The sequence below is a fragment of the Falco naumanni genome, chromosome 13 (genome assembly GCF_017639655.2).
Source record: "Falco naumanni isolate bFalNau1 chromosome 13, bFalNau1.pat, whole genome shotgun sequence".
Classification (NCBI taxonomy): Eukaryota; Metazoa; Chordata; class Aves; order Falconiformes; family Falconidae; genus Falco; species Falco naumanni.
The window spans coordinates 29,580,648-29,604,606 of NC_054066.1; the positions used below are offsets into that span (position 1 = coordinate 29,580,648).

General features: G+C 50.5%; 1 protein-coding gene and 1 long non-coding RNA gene across 25 annotated transcripts in view; one reads left to right on the plus strand and one right to left on the minus strand.

Moving 5' to 3' along the window:
• The window catches only part of MBNL1 (muscleblind like splicing regulator 1), a 126,392-nt gene that overhangs the window by 96,725 nt on the left and 5,708 nt on the right, over positions 1-23,959 (minus strand). For 15 of the 24 annotated variants that reach the window (XM_040612871.1, XM_040612883.1, XM_040612857.1 and 12 more), the window contains 2 exons: positions 16,061-16,179; positions 12,786-15,075 (listed from right to left, as the gene is read on the minus strand). The gene's annotated coding sequence lies outside the window, so the exon portion shown is untranslated. Of the gene's footprint in view, positions 1-4,511; positions 4,628-4,768; positions 4,933-12,785; positions 15,076-16,060; positions 16,180-23,959 lie in introns of those variants that run through there. The other 9 variants (XM_040612864.1, XM_040612863.1, XM_040612861.1 and 6 more) reach the window with 9 other exon arrangements.
• On the plus strand, positions 5,305-8,783 carry LOC121096637. The gene is made up of 2 exons (XR_005830623.1): positions 5,305-5,433; positions 6,458-8,783. It is a non-coding gene; the product is annotated as an uncharacterized LOC121096637 (long non-coding RNA).

Genomic DNA, 23,959 nt, shown 5'->3' on the forward strand with positions numbered 1-23,959 from the left:
CTGCATTACTTGGGAAGCTAAGTTTACAACACATAACTGATAATAAAATAAAATTAAAAAATAATAATGATAGGCAACTGCTCTAATCCCTAAGGAACACAAACAGCGGAGACCACTGCATGCACAAGCAAAGGAAAGCCCCAGAGCCCCTGCCTGCCCTGGGTCCTCCTGCTGCCCCCTCTGCCCTGCACGGGGCTATAACTAGCAGGAGGGATCTGAACGTTGAGATCCCTAGGGAAGCAATCAAACCCAGCCAGACTCCACACCTTACAGATGTTAGGCAGATAAAGCAATTAACCAAAATCCTGGACCTACGAACCTGAGCTTTGCTCACACTCCAGCAGATCTCTGAACCCACCGCGTTTGCGTATGGGGTTATTCTGCCACCACTTACAAATGAACAACAGTACCAAAGCAGATCATTTCGGGCAACACCTGATCACTGACATCAGTACCCTTCCTTGTTTACACTGGGAATCCATCTAACAACACACAAAATAAAACCACAGTAAAATTCCTTCTGGACAGGACTAGTTGCAGGAATGTTTTTAGAAATATCCATAGTTACAGAAGTCATCCCCAGCATGGACAAAAATTATAAAAACATGACAAAAGGGAACAGAACTTTGCATTTCATCCTAATGAAGCTGGTCTTCAAAGCATTTGCATTTAAAACACGTGTAAGGCAAAGGTAAGGAATAGTTACTGCAAGGTGTCTTTTATAATCCAACAGGTATGACTTCCTCTGTGTTAGTGGCATCAGAGAAATGATGTGCTAGAGAAATTATGTTCCCAGCTTATACACGCAGTTCCCAAGTAGCAATCATCCTCTATTCTGGACATCAAGAGGTGCTAAGGCTCATCCTCCTAATTACAGGCATTCCTGTGCCATTACCACCTTCGCATTAAAGCTGAAGCAGCAGGATAAAACAAGTACTTAAAGGAAACAGAGACAAAAGCGTATGTTTTAATCTGAACTGACCACAAGACCTTTATCTACACCACATGTATAAGAACCTTTACTGTGGCCACATAAACGATCCTGGACAGTATGGTAAAAAACACACCATTTTAACAGTCTGTCTCCTCTGGGAAACCAAAATAACGGCCCTGTGGACCCTTTTGACTATTTAATGTTTGTTTCAGCTGCTTGATGTGATGCATCACCATGTGTATCACCATATACACCTATGTATACTAGGTGTCCAGTATACTCGGGCTCTAAATTCAGGGAAGTCAGATTTGCATCTGACACAGAATGCAAAGTGATGCAGCTTGGACACTGTTCAAAGGCCACAGAATGACTACACTCACCAGTCCTCTAAAAATCCCTTGGAGAACAGGCCGCAGCGAATGACATTACACATTCTTCCCAACAGTATCTTTCCTGCTTGTGAAATTTTGGAAAGCTGCATTTTCAGTGCTCCTGCAACATACAAACCGGACAAGCACCAGAAACCTCCATGCAAAACCAGTTCTAAAAGAAACCAGAAGAAGCACCTGCTACTTTCTAATGCCTGTCACTGTGCGGTATTTGTCATAGAGGCATATAAAAATGTTTGTTTATTAACCCTTGGCCTCGCTGTAGGAAGCAGAATATAGATAAACTCGCTAATTACTACCTAGTGATACTACAAGATGATGAACAGCATCTGACACTTTGTGAAGCAACAAAGTAGTGGCATTCAAGAGGTGGAGTAACACAAAACAAAATTAACCTCTTCCCAAAACTGAAAATGAATGTCTACATTTTAAGGCCTGATACAGCTTGATTCACACTTATTTCTGATTATACCATTGAACTTCCCACAGCAGAATGAACTAACAGCTCTTCCAGTCTCAAGTAAAATCAGCAAAACACCCTGAAATTTTTACACGCCCCACCAGCACGGCACCGCCAGCAGCAGCAAAGGTCTGCGTGCCCCTCGCTGACCAGTCCAGCACCAAGCCTTACCAGCACCGCACCCCACCGAGGCGCCTGCCATGCGGACACTGCGATGCCAAGGCACTCCAGGACCCACGCGGCACCCTACTAAACCCCCATTCAAGCATCTTTCTTAGGATTACGCTTTCGCCATCTCCCAAATCTCACCAGGACAAACTGGGCCAAAAACCCTCGGACACACTGTATGCTGACGGCAGCCAGCCAGTGAAAGAGTAACTTCTTGGGCCTGACTGCCTACAGAAAAACCTGTGAGTAAAGACTGAATTATGATTACTTCTGCAGTTAGATGACAATAAACCAGAGAAATTTTAAATTAAGAGTTCTCTGCTTTCACTAATTAAACTGTTTTGTTGATACTGCTGAAGACTGATACTAGTCATTATTACCTCATTAATCCACCAGATCTAAATCTCCTAATGCCTTCTGCCATGAGGGTGAAGAACGTGAATTAGGCATCTGCCTAGGAGGGTCTGGGCTGTCAGCAGGCACTGGATACATCCGAGCTGGCGGTTTCCCATGTTTGCGATACAGCTTTCAGCCCAGAAAAACAAGAAGCTCACGCCTATCTGGCACGTGGCACAGCCATGCTTCACAACACTTCTGAGACAACGAGCATAAAGGAGGATTTTCCGGGTAAATGAAAAGAAATCACAAAGCAAGGCTGTTCCCACCACAGGGAATGCTGGCGCTGTGCAGTGCATGTATGGAAACCATACCCTCCTCTGCAGCTGAGGGGAGTTTTCACAGGACAGCTTTAACACCGTTTCCTTACTCAAGTGAATTACAAATTGCTCACATCATGCCCCAACTTTGCCCACCAATTCAACTGCCTCATGGTAAAACAGAACATCTTTGGACTCAGACCCCTGCCCACCATTCAAAATAAATTTAATCCAACGATGGCTTTAAGGAAATGAGACAATAAATATGCCCCGTCACTTCATCTTTCATATCATATCAGAGTAAGAAATCTGTAGCCTGTAGCCCAAGTAAATAACAGCAGCACAATCCTACACTTTTAGGTGTCGCGTAAACTACACAGGCTCCACAATAACCGCTATTTCATACGTACAACATGCAGGCTGCAACTTTTCAAAATTTTCTCAGGTCTAGAGACTAACTGGTTATGAAACTTTGAACATTCAGTCATCACCATTGCTCTTCTATTTAAACATCTTCTGTTTCAACTAAGGCTGAAGAAGTTTTGTAGCTTAGAAAAGCCCAGCTTTTAAATCCAGGGCAGTCCAATTCCATTTTACTTTTCAGTCTACATCTGCTCTGAAGCCAGCCGAGGAAAGCAGAGTGACACAAATTTGACGCTGCGAAAGCACGTGCTGCCCCCGCAGCCCCCCGCCCCGGTGGGTGCCGTGCTCCCCAGCCGCCCAGCCCCACCAGCAGGGACCCCCCCTGCTTTCTGTGCCGCCGCGTCACAATCTTCCACCGGCAGCACTTCTGTCACCCACTTCAGTGCAACTGGGGACGCCAAGCCTTAGACTTCTTTCTCTTGTATCTACGTTAAATTGCCGCAGCGCTGTTTTCCACCAGCAGGGCGGGCAGGGGTCAGGTCCCCCCGCCGGCCGGCGCTGCGATCCACCGCAGCTCCCAAGCGCCCGGCCTCGGGCTCTGCCCCTCAAACTTCCCCCGCAGCAGTAAGCACCGTCAGTTAATTATTCATCAAGCAAACTGTTTCCTTGTTGTCACTTCGGAACGTGCCGTTTCATCAGAACCTCTTTCCCACAGCGCTAACGAGGATCCCGGCCGGTTCTTTGTTCGGCGCCGCCGTTCCCCGCCCGGGCCCTGCCCCGCGCAGGGCCGCCCCCGCTCGGCACCCCCGGCCCCGGTGCAGCCAGCGCTCCGGCACAGGTCCCCCGCAAAAAAAACAACGGAAATAAATAGTTTCTGGAAAAAAACAATCATGTATTTTTCTAAAATAACCATGTTATAGAGAAGACATCCCCGCGTTTTTCTCTTCCACTACGCTGGCATCTTACCGAACCGACCTGTTTGCAGTAACTCGGGGCAAAACAAAGTTCGCAATTCAAGAACTTTCTCCAAAACCGAAGCCCGCCCCCCAAGCCCCCAGGCCGAAGCCCAGCGCCCCGTCCCCGCGGTAAGGCGGGAGCCGCCACCGGGTCGGCAGCGGAGCGGCGCGCTCAGGAGGCCGGCGGGCCGCCCGCCCCCCTGGGATGCCGCCGTCGCACAGGGCGTCTCGCCGCACTCCCCGCAGCGCCCGGACACGGCCGCGGCCGCCGCACAGCGGGCGGCCCACCCCGGCCCCGCGGGCTCTGCCTGCCCCGGGCACCCGGGCCGCGCCGGGGGGAGCTCCCGGTCCACGGGCGGCGAGTCCCCCAGGCCGGGCCACCGCTCCACCAGCGCGGGCCCCGCTCTCGGCCCCACCGGGCCGGCCCGAACCCGCCCTGCCTCCACCGCGCCGCCGCCCCCGCCAGGCCGCCGCCCCCGCCAGGCCGCCGCCCGCGGGGCCCACCGCAGCCGCCGCGCCGGGGGAGGCCGCGCCGGGCCGGGGCCAGCCGCGCCGCGGGCACCTGCCGCCGCCGGCGGCACTCACCTCTGGCATGCCCGCGGGCGGGCGGCGGCCCGGCCCGGGCACGGCGGTGGCGGCCCGGCCCAGTCAGGGGCGCATGCTGTCAGCGCCGCCGGCGCGGCGGGCGGGCGGGAGGCGGCGGCAGCGGCCCGGGCTCCCCGCGCCGGCCCCGGCCCCCGCTTCCGCCGCCGCCCCCGCCCGCCCGGAAGCGCGCCGCGGCCCCGCGGGCAGCCCCGCGCCCCGGCAGGCCCTCGGCGGGGGCCCGGCTCGGCCGCACTCACCTAAGCCCGGCACAGCCTCCGGGATCCGGGCGCAGCGAAGCCAAGGGAGAGGTGAAGAGCGGGGGCGTCGCGAGCTGCTCTCCCCCGGGGACTCGCCTCCCTCATCCTCCCCGCGGCGGCGCGGCCCGGCGCCTCATGAGTCACGGTGCCCGAGCCCCAGCACACGTGCCCGGCCCCGCCGCCGCCTCCGGTTTCGGAGGAAAGGGAAAAAGGAAAAAAAAAAAAAAAAAAAAAAAAAAAAAAAAAAAAAAAAAAAGCAGGCAAAGCAGGGGGAGGGAAGCGAGGGGAAAATGTCACCGGCAACACCGCTCCGCTGGCACCGCCGCCCGGGACGGGCCCGTGTCTCCAGGCCCGGGGGGCGGCGGGGCCGGGCTCCCTCCGGAGCCACCAGAATACCGCGCCCCACCCCCGCCCCGCTTCCCGCCTTTCCGCAGCTTGGCAAACACCGCGGCGCGGAGCGGCCATGGCCCCGGCCAGGCCAGCCCCGAGGCTGGCAGCTGCACCCCCAGGCCCTGTGCCATCTGCCATGCTGCTCGCCACAGGAGGCCTCTCCGGCCAGAGCTGGTGGCCGGCACCCACCACGGCGGCCGGGCGCTGTGCTGAGCCTCCCTGGGCACCACAAGAGACCCAGCGTGCCTGCAGGAAAAGGAGCTACAACAGCACAGGTCAGTCCGGCATGGCATCAGTCCGACTTTGCCAGGCCACCCACATCCAGGGCCACGCGCGAAGGCACCCCAACAAAGCAGTCTGGTGCTTGGGGGACAGGAGAGGGATGTATACCTAAACATGGGACCAGAGGCAGGCTGCCAGGTGGGGGGGGCACGGGGGCACACACAGGGTCCGGTCCCACCAGTGTCAGCCCACCAGGATGCAAGAAGTGGGACAGGAGCTCTGGGAATGGTGGTGGGGTCAAAATGATGGAAAGACCTGGAAACAGCCCGCTCATGCCAAGACTGAGGGAAGCACAGCAACCATCTTCCAAGATTTAAGGACACTGCAAAGTGCAGGAAACAATCTCATCTCTGTGTCAGTGGTGGTGAGGACAAGAAGATAGGCTTAAACTGCAGGGAGAGAGACTCGGCTGGACGCAGAGGGTAAAAAAAGGACTGACAAGGATACTAAATCAGGGTTAGGCACTCATCTGGAGGAGTGATTCAAGTACACTCCATTCCGCCAGGGGCAAGGGAATGGATTAAGTGACCTTTTGTCGTCCCTTTTCCAGATCTTTCTTCCTCTGACCCTGATGAGGTTTACTCTTTTGATCTATACTTCTCTTTTATAACATGCAGTCTGCTCCATCCCCAAGGCACGCCATACACCTCTTACATTGTTAATTCTTCTTCCTTTTGCCATTTACCATAAAAGAGTCTTGTGCCTTTGAAAACTTTTTCAGTTCTCTATGTTTTATCATTTTAATAAAACCAGTGGCAGCATTCCCTGACTTTGTCTTTTCATATCAAGGCAGCAGTCATGTATTAGCCAAAATCACACCCAAACCCTGCAAATATTTGCAATCATTCCAGGAGACATATGCTTAGTATTTTTTTCCAAAGTAGTATATCATCTGAAGCAACTGTTTATTGACAAGGATGAGTGCGTTTCAATGCAAATACACACACGTTTTCAAAAAACCTCCATTATTCTCTTTTCCCTTAAACTTTTAATTTCAATTTCTGTTTTCTTCCATAGGCAACAATTCTGAGAACCGTTGCCTCATGGTGAGTGCTCCAACAGCTTCTGTCCTTCCCTGGTCCCCATCACTAAATGTAACGGTAGGACAAATAGTCAAGACAAGGAAATACCCCTTTCCCCCTCCACGAGCAGCTCCCACGGGTGCCAGGCCCAGGCCGGTGCCCAGTCACCGGGGGCAGTCACTGGGGGCAGCGGGTTGCTGGTTGCCCAGCATGGCTGCCCACAGCCGCTGCTGCCAGCCCCGTGCTCCCACCTCTCTTCAGGAATGGCAGTGGCCACAGGGATCTTCCACCGAGGCTTTAACCACTCTTGGGCTGGGAAAGCATTCTAAAACAGGCATGTCAAACGCTCGCAGCTCCACCTCCATAGAGCTTTCTCCTCGCTTTGGCTGTGAAAATTAAGATCCATCAAATAAAAGAGTGTTCACAAGAGAGAGAGTGTGAATCCTACAGATGAGTCCTGCTGCCAGTATAATCGACACCATGCCAAAAAGACATCATAACATTTACAAGGAGGCAATTTTTTCTGAAGTTCCGTAGTTGGTACGCATCGGTCCTTTACCAGCAGGGATGGCAGCATGGGGGTATGCACAGTGAGAGAAGGGGTTTAGGGACTGCTGCAAGGAGCAGGGTACCACGCACTTCAGAAGTAAAACACAGAAAGGCTATAGAAGGCTTTTCCATGGGGTTAAGTTTTCAAATTTGGTCCAGTCTCCCTTCTGGTGCCCTAACAGGTCAGGCCAGCGCCCCAGCACCCAGCTCCAAAGGAGCTGGTTTAACACTGCAGTGCACATGCTGCGCAGGGTGCCTGGTGCCCCACACCTCTCTTGCTGCTCACGTCCTTTCGTGTGGAAACACCAGATACTCCAAGCACCTCTGTCCTTTACACCTTATGCTCCTGGGTGACTTTGTTCTGAATTCCAATCCCTCTGTTCTTCACTATTTTTGGCATTACTACCACACTACGTTCCCTTGAGCAGCAGCGTGCAGTGGCCGCAGCAATGCTTGGGGTGGGTGCTGTGACAAGCAGCGGTGGTGCAGCCATGCTCTGTTGCCAGAAGATAAAGCCACAACCTGCCTCCCCCAAGCAGGCTCCTATTTTCAGATGTGGTTTAATTTCAGCCTCTGTTTCCACAGTCTGGGACTCCCATGCCATGTATGTGAGGCTGATGTTCATCCCCAGACAACACAAATAGTGACTACAGGAAAACTATGAGGCACATCAACGTCAGAGAAGACCAGGAAAAAGACACAGTATTTACCTCCGATATCGGGAGCACAACTCGCTTGTGTTAAACATCATCAATACAGACACCTTGTTCCAACTTCATTTTTTCTACCGCATGCTCTGGAGGTTATAGATCTGTGAGAACTTTCCGTCTTCTCCCTCTCATGCTTGTCTTTTTCCCCCAAATCTTGTATAATTTGTGTTTATGATTCTGAGCATCACTTGTTACCAGTACCCAGCTGTTCTAGAATACATTTATTTTTACCTTACAAACAACAAAAAAAAATCCGCACTAAAGTGGCATCTCTACCCCAACTGAATACTACTGTTACTCATTTATAGATACCAAGCTTCTGTTGACTTCTGAAATTTCAGGTGATGGCTCAGAACTACCTCCCCCACATCCTTCAATCTGTAACAGAATAAGCCACATCACTTTGCTGTTTGCTTTGACATTTATTAGGCTTGGGACTAGAAGAAATCTGCCTTTAAATATGCTTCTTTCCCTAATCCATACTTGTGGCAGAAGTGAGCAGACTTAGTTTTGTGAAATGAGATGATAATGCACTTCTCAGCTTTAATGGATAATTCCTCACTTTGGGAGACAAATAGTATTACCTGCGCACGAGATTTGAACTCTAGCTGTTTCCTTTGTAAGACTTTTTATTGTATTACACAGCCTGGCATGAGTATAATTAACTTTTCTTTTTGCGTGCTCTGATCGCACCCTGCAACAGACCGCATGGCACTTCTGAACCCACTGTGGGAAACAGGATGCCTCTACTGTTCCCGCGCAGGGGCTGCTCAGGCCGAGCAGCCTCGGGGAGCGTCCCGGAGGGCTGAGCACCCACGGAAACAAAGGCATGTCACTGGCTGGGAGAGCTTTCCGATATGTCTGTTTATCTTTTGGGGCTTTTTTACAGAAACCGTAAAACTTTTTTACAGAGACTGTAAAGATGTAAAAGGAACATTCATTTTTCCCCTCTCAGGAAAAGATGCTGTGAATTTACACTTGTGTTTAAAATTTAATCCAGATCAATAAAAAAATCCACAAATCAATAAAAAATCAATTAAAAAGTATCCCATCATGGTTTTACATTTGCCTGACCTTCATGACTTTGCCTGTCATTATATAAAGCAGCAGTGGTACAGATGTACTGCTCAGATAACTTCAGCATTGGTTGCACACACCTTGGTAGTCTCTTCGAGGGAATATTGTAATGGATCATTTGTTGCTTTTCCTGTTTCTGTTCCATCACAAAGAAATACACGAGGCTGTTTCCTCTCTGTACGTTTACATCAGTATGCTGCGCATGTTCAAAGCGGTTGGTTCGGTCACAAAGTTTTCTGTACAAATTCCTCACTGCCCAGATTTCTCTTAAATAACTTCAGTAGGCCAGCATCTGCACAAATGATCTTTTCCATGCACAGAGCTACCTTGAAAAAAAATTTAAAAAAAAACCCTGCTGTCTAAACTGTGCCTCCTTGTCTGGCCTCACCAGCGGCAGAGCGGGCACGTGGGCACTGAGATGCTCACAGCGGGAATAGCAGCTCCTTCCCCAGCCCCTCCACCCCCAGTTTAAAGGGCCTGGCTCCACAGCCCTTTCTTGGTTGCACTGGTAATTGGGTTCATTTAGTTTCACTTTCCCATCAAGGCCATTTCCATGTGGCAGCACACACTGACCTGCCTGCTGGGTTTGGTACTCGGGGGGCAGCAGCCCTGCCCTGGCCAGGCACTTCTGGTGCTGGCTCCCACGAGGAGCCCTGCTCCAGCGCCTCCCGCCCCCCTCTCTGACACAGCCCAGCTCCGCTTTGCCTTATCATCATGTTTGCACCCTTGTTCATCTGTGAGGTCGTTTCTCACTACATCCTGTGAAGCAGACGTGTTCTTTCACGCAGGTTTATAAAGGTTACAGGCGGCAGAACCTCAGAGTGCAGAGGCCAAGCACAAGCTCTGCAGTAACAAGATGTCCAGGCAGGACAGGGTAAAGAGGAAACCGGGCTGAAATCTCAGATCCAGGGGTCTCCCAGATTATCATCCAATAATGATAACCACTACCATCAGGATACAAGACGATGGACTAATCTTACAGCAGAGAAAGAGAACAAAATAGGTCATCATACACTTATCTTCTTATGTCATTCAAACAAAAAGAGCTAAATTAGGAGACAAGGGAAGGGGGAAACATGTTGTGTACAGAGAAAGTATTCTGAGTAATATTTTATGTTTTAGAGTCACTATGTGCTCCACTATGCGGAGCAAAAAAGAGGAACCTTCCTGGCTGAGCAAATGCAGCCCTGGCTCCAATGAAGGAAGAGCCTGACCTCCAGAATTCTGCAACGGCTGCCTGCCCTTCCCTCCGCAGCGCGGGCTGGAGGGGCGCGGGGCCAGCAACGGGCCCAGGCCAGCCAAAGCCCTGCAGGCACGGCAGAGGGACACCAGCGTGTCCCGGGTGCCCCGGGTGAGGGCGGCTGTCGGCACCCTCTTCACAGCTACACCTCAAGGAGAATAAAAGCACATCCCACTTCAGTCCCTGCTTCAAAATGGCCTGAAGGGAAAGGTTTACAGGAAAGACCCTGAGTCCTGCTGTAACAGGCATGGCATTAGGGATGTAAAGTGAAAATATGTTTAAATTTTCTCTTTGTCGTTACAAATGCAATAAATACTCTGAAAGATGACTTCAGCCTGCAGAATTAGGAAGCTGGTATTATGGATGCCTTATAGATCATTCCTAGCCCTTCCTTAGAGGTCGGTTTCTGAAGACATTCAGTATGGCAGGACAAGGTGACCCGTGACACACAAACCACGGCTGCTTTAAGCAGCGACTCAGCAACCATCTTTCAATTGTTACTCCATAAAAGCAGCCACCCTGGCAGCCCGCTGCCCACCCACGAAGCTGCGGGGGCCCTATAAAGGCTTGGTGCCTATAGGCGGGCAGGCAGAGATGACTGGAGGTGCGCAAACAGGGGCGCACGCAGCCAGCCGGGTCCAACGCCTCCAGCTCGGCTTGCACCAGCACTTTACTTCACACCCCAACTCCCTCCTGAGTAAGGCTGTAAATCAAATGGAGATCTTGTAAATCAAACAGCAACATCAACAAGAAAAAAAAGTAGGGTAAGAACCTAACCGAATTCAGGACTAGCCCAAAACATCCCTGGGCTGCAGGCAGCGGTGTGACCAGTGCTGGGCGGGCGCAGCCTGGATGCACTGGCAGCACTGCCAGGGTCGGTGCACCAGCAGCTGCTGCACTCCCCACGGCACCCCAGGCACGGGGAGGTTTGTCCAGCAGCACAGGCACTCCCAGCTGCTCACCCAGAAGCAAAGCTGCTCTCAAGATTTACAGTAACATAGCACTTAACGGATAACTGCATGAAGAGCTCCACAGTCTCCTTTGCCATCTGACCCCCATCCACACGGTGACCACGGCGGCAGCGGCTGCCCTTCGCTGCAGAGCAACTGCAGAGCTCCTGCCGCGGGGAGCGCGAGGTGCTGCTGTACCTGTCTGTTAAACAGGCAAATGCCAATCTCATTGCAAATCCATCTAGCTGCAAATGTCTTGTGCCTTCATTTTATCATACCAAATAGCTGTGATACGATAGTCACAAAATAAACCTTGTACTCTATTTTTCCTTTTTTTACCCCTAGCCTTCATTAAAGGCAGATATGCAGGTTGCTTCAAACACAGACTAAACACCATTGCCATCCTGGAGAAACTATTTGCTTCCTTATGCCCCTAATTTGTTCAGCACTCACAAAACTCAAGTTCCCCAAAATGTACATTTCAGCCTTGCCCATAAAGCAAGCAATGGTTACATCTCCGCTAGCACAGGGCAGCTTCTGAAGCAACGAACTTCCGCTTCTGCTTCTCCGCGGCACGGAGGCCATCGCTTCCGTGCTGCCCTGCTAAAACATTTTTATTTTCCCCCCACCCCAGTTTAACAATATTACCTGCATGCACATTTTAGTAAAGATAATGTGCACATTTCAGACTTTGGCCTCCCTCTGTATTGTCCTTTTATTTTAAAGCCTCCTGCAGCTACTAAGTGGTAATATTTTTGTTAAAAGTAATAAAATACTTAAAATCTCTACTAGTCTGCAAGCATATAAACAAGTAAAATTCACGCTGCTAATTTCATGGCAAATATTTACTATATACGCTATGCCTTTTCTGCTTTCTGCAAAGATGGTGTCTTTACTGCCCTTCAGCTGGTGCTGGACCCCAGCCAGCAGCACCAGGGTCCACCCGCACCCCAGCTTCCCCGGGGAGCAGCATGGGTGCCCGGCCCGGGTGGAGCCTGCCTGCAACCCAGCACCCCATCTGATCATGGAAACTGGTGGGACACGAGCCTGCAGCAGCAGATTTCACAGCAGGAAGCCGCAGGTTCGCTCTCAGGGGATTAATGTCATTTTAATTCCTGGTAGACTTTACCGTTGACTCCCGGGGAGCAATGCTGCGAGGATAGGCACCAACCGCCTCGCCCAGGGCTGGCGGGGACCCCCGCGCCAGGGGAGCCATGCTCGGCCCACGGCACAGCCTGCATGGCGGCACAGCCATGGCGCCGGTGCCACCGCCCCACCAGCTGCGCGGCCAGCCGTTCAGCCAGCCCACGGGGCTCTGGCAACACCTGAAAAATCTTCCTCTCAACTTGTCCAGCAGAGTAAGGACCGCAGGAGATTAACTGCCAAAGCAACAGTAAAACCAGAGGAAGGGAAACAGATGCCCGCGCCAGGTTTGGGCCATGTGCTGCTGGCACTGGCTCAGAGGGGTCCCGCTGCACCCCAGCGAGCACCATGGGGGGTGTGCTTTGAAATCCCATTACTACTTTAAATACTGTTCAGAACTGCAGAGTTTTGTTAAATTTTACATAACAAAATCTTACATTTAGTTTCTTTAACGCATTATTTAAACCTTCCCTAACTTCTCTTAGGATAGCAAGACCCATGTACCACAGTAGATGCAACGGAATCCAGACAGAATAAAACAATTTAGCTTCCTGAGCAACTTACCATAACCTACTAAACAACTGTACCCTGTTCTGCTGCCGATTTGCATGGCCGGCAGGGGCCACAAAGTGGGGTAAAAAGCGTAATTCTTACCTGGGGCCTCCCGCGCGGGCACGATGGAGCGTGCTGCAGGCTGTGGCAGCGCAGCCACCGCCTCCTCCGGCGTCGCGGGGCGAATTACAACATGCTTTCCTTGCAACCGCGGGACGGTGGCCTAGCAAGGGGGGAAACAGCGAAAGGCCAGAAGAAGTACGTGTTCCAATGCCTATAGGTCTAAGGATGTGAAATTAGCTATTCACAGTAGCATACGGTAGTAACCATGGCAACGGGCTGTGGTTTGCATGTATATTTTCTTAAAGAAGCAAAAATTACTTTCAGCTATTAAAAAAAGAGATGCAAGGGGAAGTGCTTTTGCATTGCAGCCGCATCTCAAGTTGCAGCGTGGCTCGCCGCTGGGGAAGCTCACGTCCCAGGCACAATGCGCACTTTGAAATGCACCAGTTGCAGACGTCTCCGCTGCGACCCGTTAATCTGCCCATGAGCATCTGGCGGGGGGACAGGCTCAGGCTGCCCGGGGCAGAACCATCGCCCTCAGTCCCTGGGACCTGAGCGATGGCTGGGGCGGTGCCCGGGGGCTCCCTTCCTGCTGTGAGCTGCAGATAACAGCTGCCCGGCTGGCACGCTGCTGGCCTTGCCGAGCAGAGACATTTAGACCCGTTTCTGTCACTCCTGCCACAGACCCTGCCATCTCCAGGCTTCCTGCGCCAGCAACAGCCCTTCCACCAAGCCCTGCAGAGCCAGAGCCTGCTGCACGCTGCAGCGCTTGCTAGCAAGGCCCCTTGCTCAGCCCAGGGAGGGAAATGCCATCACCCCTGGCTTCAGTGCCAGCCCTGCATGACACTTCAGAGTGGCTCCCAGCCCCGGGCGCAGCACCTCGGCAGGGGCATTGCGCAGGGTGCAGGGGCTATTGCCCAGGGCATGGGGGGCATGTAGGTGGCAGCTGGCAAGCAGCTGGCAAGCAGCAGCCCAGGCACGGCTGCACAGGAGTGCTGCCCGCCTTCCTCTCTGCTTGCCAAAGCTGCTTTCCGCAGGCAGCGCAAGAGGGCTGGGTGCCTGCAGGCTGCGGTGCACAGGACCCAAGCCTGCAAAGCAGCCTGCTTCTCAGCAGCTGCCTCCCTTAACTGCCCCTGCTTCCAGGGCATGCTGGAGGTGCAGCCTACAGCTGGAAGTACCCTGGAAACCACTGCAAAGGGATGCTGCAGTCAACGGCAGCAGTAGTTACGGGCAGGATCTCGTTTCTTTCCACTCCTTTACTAGTGTCTACTGTCATCGTGCTGTCAGAAAGCTGGTGTCAAGGCACGGAAGTCCACCATCTCACCCTACAGGATGCTGTATGAGTGAACTGAACAGCTTTACAAGAGCCGTGCAGCGCATCTCATGGCACACCACAGCAACCCCAGGCCTGGTGTGCTGGCCGAGCAGTGCCCAGCACTGGCAGCAAAGGTGGCTGCACCGGGGACAGGGGCAGGAGCAGTCTTCATCTGCACGGTTTCCTCACTGAGGCTGCTGCAGGGGGTTTTCTCCAGACCTGATCACGTACACTGGCATCCCTGCCACCTGAGGTGGGGTGGGCAGGCAGAAGTGGGCAGGGACAGGCAGGACCGGTGCTGGGCAATGGCCTCTCCTGGCAGCAGTGGGGGCAGCAGCACAGCCCTGCCTGCCGGGAAAGGAGAAGTCACAGCAGCAGCAGGGCTCCCTTCTGCAACCGCTGTCAAACTTCTGCCCTGTGGGCTGGTTGGAGGGAAGGCTGCCTGCAGCAGGAGAGGCGTGCAGGCAGCACTGCCCCTCGCCAGCAGCCCCCAAGGTCCCCCTCCTCTGAAGGGTTTTCAGCTCTCACAAAGATCGGGGTGTTGCACACAGCACCTCTCCAGGATCTGCCGCAGGGAAAGAACAGACATAAGCAGAGCACTTAGCACAACATGTTTACTGTAATATGCTTATGCTTGCTTTGCAGGCAGAGGGACTTAACTGCTAATTCCTACAGGAATTACCAAAAGCTGTTTTTCAGGGAGCAGGATGCTTCAGGTTTGATACTTGGGCACTTTATATAACACCACATTTCACCTTTACACCTGAAAATTAGGAAGTGATTTACAAACCTGGCTTTTTCCATGTTAAAAGCCCAAACAACAACTATGAATGAAACATACCTGCACATGGACAACCCTAGGAAATGTTTTTTAACAACTCACAGAGACGGGCTTTGCCGGGCAGCTGTGGTTCAATGGCGGAACATCCTCCCGTGCTGCACCCAGCCGCTGTCGGACCCTCCTCCCGGCCGGCCGGCACGTGGCAGGGCAGGGCACCGACACCCTCTCTCCTGCTGGTAGAAAGGGATTTAACTGTGTTGGCAAACTCCCTGTATGGATGCTGTTAAATTGCATCAGGATTGTTTAAACTGGGGCACACAACCGAATGAGATGAGATGCCGCTACCCTGCCCGCATGGAAATCCTTAACCCACAGCAGGTGTGGTGGGGAACATGTTTAATCTTAAGTGTTAATTGCTCCTTAGTAGATAGTACATTAAAATGCATTAACTGTTTAAGGGAATTTGTACTACGGACATCTGCTAAGCAGTGAATTTTCAAATAATGTATTTATACAGCTACTGCTTCTTGGGGGAGGGGGGGGGGGGGATGATGAAGACTAAGCCCACAAACTTCATGTATGTTTCATTTACAATGAAAAAGGTTAAGGAAATTTACATTGCATAGTTTATATTTTCTTTTTGAAAATTATTGACGTAAAATAGGCAAGCCACTGAGCACAGCTGGAGGAACAGGGCTGACAGGGCCAGGCAGAGGGAGAAGGCACTAAGGAGGCAGGGGAGAAACGCCAGCTGTCCCGCACACAGTTTGGTGCCAACACTACAAGGCAGAATGTGCAATACAGTACATATATTTACAGCAAAGTGCTCCTCACAAGATATGTCACAAAAACATTATCACTCAGTAACTATTCTTGAGCCTCCAGACACAGGTAAGCAATCAAGAGAGTTGAAAACGGCCTGATGTGCCTGAATGATTTTGTGCAATTTTTCAGTAAGGTAAGGCTTTTTAATCAGAGCTCTATCCCATTTAAAATCTTGTTTTTCTTCTCTCTTCAATAGCATCACAGTTACCCCAAAATGTACCAGGACCGAATAGCATAAGAGCAAATTCTGTTATCACACATCCTGCAAGACACAGGGTAAGAACTTTGGTTTCATCAGTTTTAAGAGTAAAGCCTTTTCCTTCTGGGGTTTGCATCATTAGTTTCTTCAACTGACATCATTAATGTAGCAAACAGTAGGAAAACTGGAGTTACCTTCACCAGCAAAAAATGTTTCTTCCGCTAACCAGCAGTCTTTCCCAAATGGAGCGTTTGAACGTAAAGCCAGATCCAGGACTTGCAAAGTTCCAAACCTTGAGTCGTGATCTCAATTTCTAATAAATAACAAAATACACACAAATTGCAGAATGTAAATTATAAGCTGATCTGATTTTACTAAGGTTTTGGAACAGTCTTCTAAGAAGTACGTATTCCTGGGGTTGTATTTGGTGCATTTTTTGCAAGGACATGGATACCATGCGTGAGGAATCTATTCTTCCCATCCAGATTTTTTTCAGGCAAAGCACAGGCACGCTGGTCATTTTTCTGGGCTTTTCAGAGGTTCAGCAGCCTGCTCAGAGTAACATTTCTGACAAGGGTGAAAGGTACCCAGAAATTTCAGCCACAGAGATACGACAGATAAAATTTCCCACGGGTGCCAGCCACCAGTGTAGGAGCCCAACCCGCCCTCAAGGTCTCCATCCGAACGGCAGCATCCCCAGTGAGGGGTCCTGTTCTGGTCTGAAAAAATCACAGATAAAACAACAAAGATTTTCTCACTTGTCGTGAAGCTCTTGCCCCGCTGGGCACAGCACGTTAGCAAACATCACCCCGCCTTGGCACTTCAGGCAATTAATTTTATTGTGTTATTAATACATGGGCTTATAAAGTGTTTAGAGCAGGGCCAGTACGTGTTCCCTGCAGTGTCAGATACGCAGCTGGGGAAGTCTTCATGCTGTGATTAATGAGTAAAACTGTTCGTTAATTACTGATAAAAGATGAACTCATTGGCACACTTTTGCTCAGACTGTCATTTGCTTTGTTGTGTTTCTTCTGCACGGAGCTGAAGTGTCTCCAACACCAGACTGCTTGGGAGATATATGGTGGCAGGTCAGATGACAACGCTTTCTGTCTAGCTCTTTTCCTTCTTTATTATTATTAAAAAGCCATCCAAAGCCTGAGCTCTATTCCACAGATATTAAAAAAATGAGCTCCTTTGGAAGGGCTTTCTTCTCTCTCTCTCAGGTTTCCTGCAGCAGTGCTCCCCGGGAGGATAGCCGGACCTGAGCACGGCGCGGCTGTCTGCCTCCCACACCTGCTGGGCCATCGGCGCTGCCTGGCAGCTTGCCGGTGCGTTCGGCGCCTTCCCTGGCTAAAGCGGCAGCGCCGCGAGGGACTCGTTGCTGGGGAGATGCCGGTATCACACACGTGGGAACGCCACGCCAGAGCGTGGAACAGGACGTGAAAGCAGAAGAGCTAAGCAGAATACTTTCTTTCCCTACAAATGCCATTAGCGATTGCTAACGCCGTGAAGGAAGGGTCTCCAGAGCGCGCCACCAACGTGTCTGCTGCCAGGGCTGTGCCGGGGCCCCGTGTGCCGTCCCCTCATGTTCCATCCCCAGGGCAGATGCCCACCCCAGGGCTGGTGCCAGGTGCCAGCAGCAAGGCCACCATGTCACCGACTGGCACGGATTTGCCATGATTTAGGCTCTTGGTTTGAAAATGTAAACGTGCTGAGATGTTTGATTCACAATTCACATGACAAAGCCCTGGAGAGGCCATGGCACAGCATGGCAGCCACTTGAAAAGCCTCAGAGGAGCATGTGGCACTGTAGCCTTTGCGAGTCTGGGGAAGGGACCAGGGGGACGCTCCCCGGGTGGGCTCCAGCACTGTCCCCACAACAGCAGCCCTGGCGGGGAAGTGCTTCATCCCCGAGGGCCATGCAGAGCCATAAGATGACACCATCATTACAGGGCTTAGCATGTGTTATAGTTTTTGCGGGGTTCATAGAATCACAGAACAGTTTGGGTTGTCAGGGCCCTTAAAGCCCACCTAGCTCCAGCCCCCTGCCCCGGGCAGGGCCACCTCCCCCCAGCCCAGGTTGCCCGGAGCCCCGTCCAGCCTGGCCTTGAGCATTGCCAGGCTTCTGGTATCATTTGTTCTTACGGATCATTATTGCATTTTTAATTCTATTTGGGATGCCGCTTCAAAAGAGATTCTGGGCACTGGGAAGGTGGGCAAACATGACCAGAAGACTTACTGAGTAGCTGGGAGACCAGCAGGTTTCAGGTCAAAGCCTAAAGAAAAGCCTTACTGAGGAGGAGCGGCTCTGCTGAGACCCTCGGCCAGGCAGCGGGTGCAGGGGGAGCAGGCTGCTGCCCTCCAGCCCGACACCGTCCCCCACCACCCTCTGTGGAGGCAAAGGCTCTTACAAATGTCCACTTCAACAGCTGTTGTAGAAACTACAAAAATCCAGGCAAAACCAGGGTGTACAATTGCTCATGGTTTGTAAACAGTTCTACATTACTTCATTATTTTTTTTTGAGTCAATAACACGATTTCATAATTACACAAATTATAGTGGCTGCAGAATAGATGAAAAATTCATAAAGCAATTTGTTCTTCCAAACGCACATATCCTTCATAATGCTGAAAGGCTCCAAGTTTATAATCAGTTGGGTTTTTTAACAGAGAATTTCTGCTTTTTTGGGGGGAAATACCTCTCATTAATACTTGTTCTCTGTTAAAAATATTATATTTGAGCAAGAAGCAGAAATGTAAGAAATGCCATCCATGTATGTCATAGCATTTGTGTTTTACAAAGGAGCTAACGGGCACATACGCTCACGTATCACTCATACACAGTATTTCCCAGGCAGGACATTTACTATTCAACAGAGCAGGATCTGAAAGAGAATAACATAGCCAAGAAGTAACAAGAGCTAAAATAAAATAATTCTCCAGGGAAACTGTGTACTAAACTCAGCAGGGATGCAGCCAGTTCCTGAGAGCTCCAGGTAGCTCTGTACAAGAGTCCCACTGACACAGGAGAAAAAAAAAAAAAAAAAAAAAAGTCTTCCTAAACCCCATCAAAAATCATTAGGAATGCCAGCAGGGGAAAGCCCCTTTGCGCAGCACACCCGCGCAGCATGCACTGCCTGGCATCCCGCTGTAGCTGCTTCGTTCCCAGGGCTCAGTCACACTAGCCACTGCTGCCACAAACCTCATTTATAAGCCTCCCAACTTCAGTGAAAGCTCTGCAAATTTCTTGGCTCAAAGAAGCCAGGCAGTCACGCAGACCTTTGTGCTATATATAACCCCCTAAAAATGTCAGTGCTCTCCTATGAGGGGATTTATAAACTGGCTCACATCTCCCCAAGCCAGTTTGCTCTTTGATAAACAGACTGGACATCTGCTATCCTGCTCCAGTGACAGCACACGTGGGGCTGAGCAGGAAGAAAATATCTGAACTTCTCTGCCTTTTCAATATTCTGTTATATGGCCCCACTGGCATACATCTTGCCAGGCAGCATTTCTGTCACTGGTATCATCCTTAGTTAAAAATACCAGGATTGAACCGTACAATAATGTTTATACACTATGTGATCCCGACCCCGCAATACGAGCTGCATTTGTGCTGACATCCTTTGAAAACAAACTTAATTCCAGTTTTGTTCACATTAATAGTTGTTAACTGCAGCAGGCTAATTGGCATTTCCATTTCTTCCTTTCTGACATCACAGTGCCAGCAGAGAAGGGCTATGACACGCAAAAACTTTTTTTTGAATTAATATTTCCATTGCCCTGGAGACCCCTTCCATTTTCCAACACTTGTGTCTGTGCTTTTGATGAGATGGTAAAGCCCTAATGAAGCTTTTGCCAAAGGGAACAAACTTTACATTACACCTGGAAACCACAGAATGCCCAAGTTAGTTTACTTACAGAATCACAGACTGGTTTGTGTCGGCAGGGCCCTTAAAGCCCACCTAGCTCCAGCCCCCTGCCCAGGTTGCCCAGAGCCCCGTCCAGCCTGGCCCTGAGCCCTGCCAGGGACGGGGCACCCACAGCTGCTCTGGGCAGCCTGGGCCAGCGCCTCCCACCCCCCCAGCACGGAATTTCTTCCTAAGATCTCATCCAAAGGTCCCCTCTTTCAGCTGAAAGCCATTCCCCTTGTCCTGTCACTGCACGCCCTTGTAAAAAGCCCCTCCCCAGCTTCCAGGTGATCCCTGACACCATGCTGTGTACAAAAGCTGTGCAATTAAATCTGTTTTTTTCATCTGTGGGTTAGAAATGATGATGACTGGCAAAGGAAAAAAAAAAAAAAAAGCAGCTAATATGTTAAACTGAAGCTACATGTTCAAATGATGATCTAGTAACATACAAAACTGAAGGGGGGCAGTGGGGGAGAATCCATTTGGAACGTCCTGAATTCTACTTTTTCTTCCCCCACTGAAAAATAATAATCCAGGCCACTTCCATCAGAACAGACAGAACTGATCCTATGCTGCTTTTTTCTTTTCCTGTGTTGAAGGGGTTTCTGTTCCAAACATATCAGTAGCTTTAATACTTTCTTACTAAAGCTGTAGTTTGTCTGGCCAGACATCTGACTCTGTTCTTCTCATTATTTTTCTGAATTTTGATCAGGTCTTTGACTCTATTTTGAAAAGTAACGATTTTAAAAGTTTTCAGGAGCAGGAGCTTTTTGTTTGAAAAGAATGAGGACGCTTTGATTAATTTGTAAGGGCTTATCTGAATTGGAGGAAATGTGGGAAACAGATGGACAATCTCTTCTCTCCCTAGTTCGGGGATAAAATACCCTCTCTCCTCATTTTCATCCCCATGTTTGCAGATAACGGCTTCGCCTTCCTGCCATATCTCATGTCAAACAGATCCAGACTGGAAACAAAGGTATCTTCCTTAGTAAGGGAACTACTAGCAGGATCCTAATATTTTTAAATTAGAAACCAGTGTAATTTGTAGTAATAAACTGGGGCTGTGAAAGACCCTCTTGTACCTTCTTGTGTCATTTAGGCAGCTTCCCTAGAACTCCCCACGAGAAACTGTGTGAGCGGAGCCACGCTGGCCGCCAGTTTTGCCATGGGCACATCGGTGGGCAGCAGCGGCAGCACCTCAGCTCCCCTGAGCTCCACCCGATAGTCACAGAATCACACATATTGGAAAAGACTTTCAAGACCATCAAGTCCAACTGTAAGGAGGAAGCGGGGGTTGGCTCGGAGAAGTAAAACATTTAATTCCTGAATATTGAAGATGGGAAGTACATAAACACAAAGTACACTGGGTAAAATTGAGCGATACTTATTTGGCTTCTGTCTTTTGCATTTTTTCCTTTCAGAATTTAAATCCCAAACAACATTGATAGCTGTTAAAGGCCCTTCTGCTGTATTTATTTATTGCTGAATGTATCCAGGCATAACAGATAGTTTTAAAGAGTGAGCTGGTGAGTGCTTTGGAGAGCAGGCTGATAAATCCTCCAAACAGCAGTTCTGACCATTTGTTTATACTCAAGACTGCTTTGCCCCTTGGACACATGCCAGCATAAGCATGGCATTTGAAATGGGTGAGCCAGCCGTGCTCCCGTGCTCTTCATTTTTAATACTGGAGAATATCTTTATTTCACCGTCTAGTTAACTTGATTTGTGAATCTGGAACCAGAAACATTCTCATTTCACATCAGGGTCAATATATGGTGCTCCATTATCGCTCAGTTACTGGACTGGCAAGGTTACCTGTTCATGCCCCACCCTGACCTTCACTTTACTGAAACACCTTTTCTTCAGTATCAAGCACTGGCATGAGACCTACAACACCATTCATTGTCACCAACAGCTTTGCTGTTCGACATTGCTTTCAAAATCCCATTCCATGCCATGGGAATAATGAAGATCTGCAGTCTGAGTATGCTACAGCCCTTCAAAAATGCCATCTCCCCCCTTAAGGTTCTCAACTAATTTCATTTCTCCCAAATCTGAAGGACTAAGAAGTGGATCACCAGGCTGAGGTGTTGATCATTTCCCGAAGCTTGTTACTGCAGTGAACCTGCCACCGCCAGCCTCTCAAAGGACGGGCCTCCTGACAACGCAGCGATTTAAGCCTCATTCATGTGAGAAATACAGATGCCTAATATAGCAAAGTCACAGACTGTTAGAAACAAAATAAGGTCTATCCCCATTTGCTCCAAGGAAGCACACGCTGTCACTTCCCAACACGCGCTCCCGGGTGTTGTGTGCCGGCGGGTGCCTCTCCCTTTGCTGAGCAGCACAGGACGCCGCCACAGATGGTTACTGCAGATGTTCAGGCCTAGTGCTTCAGTTAATTTGCTTTTTCAGTTCCACCCGTTGTCACCCAACACCTGGCAAACAGCCAGTAACTCCTTCCCTGCTACTAGCAACCTCCTTGCCCTTCCAGAGCAGTATCACATTCCTGCCTGTACCAGCTCAGCCAGATTGAACGTTAACCCCTGGCAGGGTTCCCCAGCCCTCTCTCCCCCTCCCCGGGCGGGCGAGGCCCCCTCACGCCTGCGGCACGCGGTGCCTGGGTGCCGACGGCCATCCCCGGCACTGCGCTGCGGAGGAAGGCTGCCCCTGGCTGGCTGCACCGCACACCCAGCCCACTGCCCGCCCCCACCGCGCCTGAGCCAGCTCTCTCCTTCCCAAGGAGGGTCATGCCCGCAGCCGGTCACCAGCCGGCATGGCTGGGAGTCTCCGGCGCTGAGGGCCAGCCCGCTGCCCCACCAGTCAGTGCCGCTGCCCTTTGCCCAACACGCCAGCTTCACCTGGGCATCCAGGGGCTCCTACCGAGCCATGTCATCCAATTGTGTCATTATCCTCCCCTTACACATCCTTAATGATATTAAAGGTGATTTGACGTAACCTCACCCCTTTGACATACATAGAGAAGAAATATTTATTACTGACCTCCTTTACTAGTCCATCCTTTCTGTGAAGCCCCGCAGAGCCGTCCCTTCGGTACCATTTCATCAGGCACATTATCACAGGGCTGCTCAGCCTACAAGGCAACGGCACCGTGCTCCCTCGCTGGTTACAGCTTCCAGCAAGAGGCGCATTCTCTCTTGCTTCTCTTATTGCTTCCCTTACTTCACTAGGGAGACTAGAACTGGATTTACCAGAAGGAAATTGTTTTTCTCCTCCAAGGTGGTATATACAGCCCCCTGCAGTAAGGCTTCTGGAAACTACCAAAACCACTGCCAGTGTTTTCAAAAGTCATTAATCCTTAACAAATGGAGATATAGGTTAGCTAGCCAGCTGCTTCATATGGATTCACCCCTTCTGCTTCCTCAGCACCGGTAACTTATTTTGGGAGGAGTTATGTGCATGCTAGACGGCCTTTCCAATTAAATGCAAGAGTAAAGCAGAGGGTTACTTGTGTGCTACACATAGAAGAGCTTTTTTTAGTCTCCTAATCCCATATAGGTGTATTTGCCCACAGCCAGTATGCCAGCCCCATGCTGGCAGTCACTCTGGCAGCCTCCACGGCTGCAGCGCACAGAGAAGCCATCACACCAGTCACAGCCTGACCAAGCCGCCGCTACCCCGGTCTGATTTTACCAATCTCCTCCTCTGGAGTAAAACCTGGAGACTCTGGATTTTACAAAACCACAGAGCAGCTCACCCAAAGAATTAATTACTGCAGAGCAGCCCACCTGAAGCAGTTGCTAGCTGACAGCCCCTGAAGGGGGGCCATGTCCCCACCTCGCCCCCACGCCTTTGGCTGACAGACACCCAGCCAAAGCTGTGCTGGTCACCCCGAAGAAGAGCCGTGGCTACGTGGTCCCTTGCAGGCAATGAGAGCCCCTCCATGTGATGTGTCATGCCGGTGTTGAGCTTGAGGGTTTCCACCACTTAGTACAGGCTTTGGCAGACTTTACAAACAGATGTTTTCATTTACCCTCCTTAACAACACTTGAATTCTATCCATTTTAAAACTTTAATTCTTAACAAAACAGTTCATAACAGTCCCCCAAAAGAAAATTAGATCTGCATATATAACACTGTTTTCAAAGTGATATCAAACCCGTAACAGTTTTAAATGTTTACTGGAATTAGAAATACTCAGTATTAGAAGCCAAACAGAAG